The 2,298-nt window shown below is 47.2% G+C and overlaps 2 non-coding genes across 2 annotated transcripts; both read left to right on the top strand.

The window, feature by feature from the left end:
- The first annotated feature begins 907 nt into the window (after positions 1–907).
- TRNAP-CGG (transfer RNA proline (anticodon CGG)) lies at positions 908–979 on the top strand. Its single transcript has one exon. It is a non-coding gene; the product is annotated as a tRNA-Pro (tRNA).
- A 948-nt stretch (positions 980–1,927) lies between these two features.
- Positions 1,928–1,998, top strand: TRNAP-UGG (transfer RNA proline (anticodon UGG)). The gene has a single exon. It is a non-coding gene; the product is annotated as a tRNA-Pro (tRNA).
- The last annotated feature ends 300 nt before the right edge of the window (positions 1,999–2,298 follow it).

Below are 2,298 nucleotides of genomic sequence, written 5' to 3'. Positions count from 1 at the left end.
TTCTATCGTTCCCCAAGTCCGCCCCCGCCCAACTTCTCGAGAATCGACACCAGCCTTCTGTGCGCTTCGGCGCGACATCACGCCATGCAACGCCCCTGTGCATTTGAAAATAGAATATCTGAATGCTTTGAAGGGACCCATGCATCCCGCCAAACGAAATTCGCTGACTGCAGGTGGTTAAAGGTCGCAAACATAGTACGCAAGTTGTTCAGTGCATTAGCGAGGAACATTATTCACAAAAATAAGACAGTAGTATCAGCTTCATTCCTCCGATAAAAACCAGGAGAGTGGAGATATAGTTGGGTTATATGATTATAACCCAATATATAGTTGGGTTATACATTACGTTAACCCAACTATATGTCTATTCTCCTGGTTTTATCCGCGGAATGAGGCTGATACTACTGTATTGTCGCCAATATATGCAATTGCTAATGGAGGATTAACCATTTTTTGGTGATTAGATAATGTAGTCGCTTAATACCCAGCCGTCGTCTAAAAGCGCTTTAGGTTTTCTCGATGGGGATCATTGGAACCTTTCGGTTTGGAAGACAAAATACGACGTGAATCGGTTTCTTTCTCTAAACATTGCACAGCCTCAGGTACCGGACGAAATCAATCGACATCTACAGAATTGCATTTCTGTTCAAGGAACATGCATTCCGTGCTAACGGCTCGTCCACATGCATCGCTAGAAATAATTTGCAGTTTGCACGTCAATGCAAACCCAGTGGTCACGGCCAAGCCGGATTACTACAAACATACTCCCTAAGGCCAGTCTGTAGCCAAAGTGCTCTACACCATAACCTTCTGAGACGATGGGTGTGGCCAGTGTGCCGAGCCGTACGCCTTACGATGTGAAAGCAGCAGCACGGCTCACAATTGGGGCCTTATCGCTCGCAGCACCGGCTCGTTGGTCTAGGGGTATGATTCTCGCTTCGGGTGCGAGAGGTCCCGGGTTCAAATCCCGGACGAGCCCGTATCTTGCTGTCGGGGGGGGGGGGGTATCCAGTTGATATCCCTATGCGTTCAAACACATATGGGTGTCTTTGACCTTTGCGTTCCGCCAGAGGCTTTTCATACAAACATTACTAAGGACGGAACTAGCGAGCCTCACCGTATAGAACTTGGAATGCTATAAAACATCGGATTTGCTGCAACAGGGGTATAATGTATGGTCGGCCATAGCAAAAACCTGCGTTTTGATCCCGGTGGACATTTTTGCTTAGTTGCTAGATATCTCTTCGTCATGTCACGTTTCGTTACTTTATTATTGGAAATAGCAAAACCAAATACTTTTAGTTTGATTCATTGGTGCTTTTTTTTAGTGGTGAGTGGTTAAATTTCACTAATTTAGGACAGCAGGTTTTGGGTTTATCATCATTGAGTCCATACACTTTTAATGATGATATGGATGAATTAACATGGTGATAAACTTTTGAATTGAGCCACCTTTGTTTTATGCTGAACACAAAAGCGTACTTCAAACACACGAATAATGCTTCGCAAATCCTAAGCAGTCGAATACCATGCCGTTTTGTTCTTTATCCAATCCGTACTTTATCCTGTGTCAATCCTTGTGCTGCCCTGTCCCAAGCCCTTCTTTATCCCGTTCCGTCATGTCCGTTCCCGCCACACCTTGCTTTGTCAAATCCCCCCGCTCTTTGGCAGGCTAGAGGGCAGACAGCCCTGTCTGCATGTCTAACGAAGTCATGCGGGCGTCCCACGTATTGTCATACAGTTTTCGACGCAAGTCAAAGGCCGTGGGGAAAGCTCCTTCCCTGCGCTGTGCTTCCCGGGGCAGACTGTAGCCAGCGCACGTCACGAGCTTGCGCGACGGTGGATGTGACCAGTGCATCGGCAGCTGTTGCATGCATGATGTGAGCATAATGCAGGGACCGCGATTGGGATGTGAAAGCGATACGTCGGCTCGTTGGTCTAGGGGTATGATTCTCGCTTTGGGTGCGAGAGGCCCGGGTTCAAATCCCGGACGAGCCCGCTTGTTGCTGCAAGAGAACGCGCCTTTGTTAAATAAGCCGAGTAAAGCAAGGGTTTATACTTCGGATGTGTAATAGCGTGATGGTCCAGTGGTCGACGGTAATCATTGCAGCAAACCATCCCATGCGCACTGGCTTCAGGCAGTGTAACAGGCAATATGCTTTCTTGCTTTGTATTTTTCACTCATTGTTGTTCTGTCAGATCGAACTTACAGTGACGAGGCACGGAATGGCCCGGAAACCCATATGTCCTTCAAACTTTAAATTTGTACGCGGGCATTTGACAATAACCGGGCTCATT

This window comes from Pollicipes pollicipes, unplaced genomic scaffold, assembly GCF_011947565.3.
Source record: "Pollicipes pollicipes isolate AB1234 unplaced genomic scaffold, Ppol_2.1 Scaffold_6138;HRSCAF=7277_pilon_pilon_pilon, whole genome shotgun sequence".
NCBI classification, from domain to species: Eukaryota; Metazoa; Arthropoda; class Thecostraca; order Pollicipedomorpha; family Pollicipedidae; genus Pollicipes; species Pollicipes pollicipes.
This window is presented reverse-complemented; position numbering and strand designations above follow the sequence as displayed.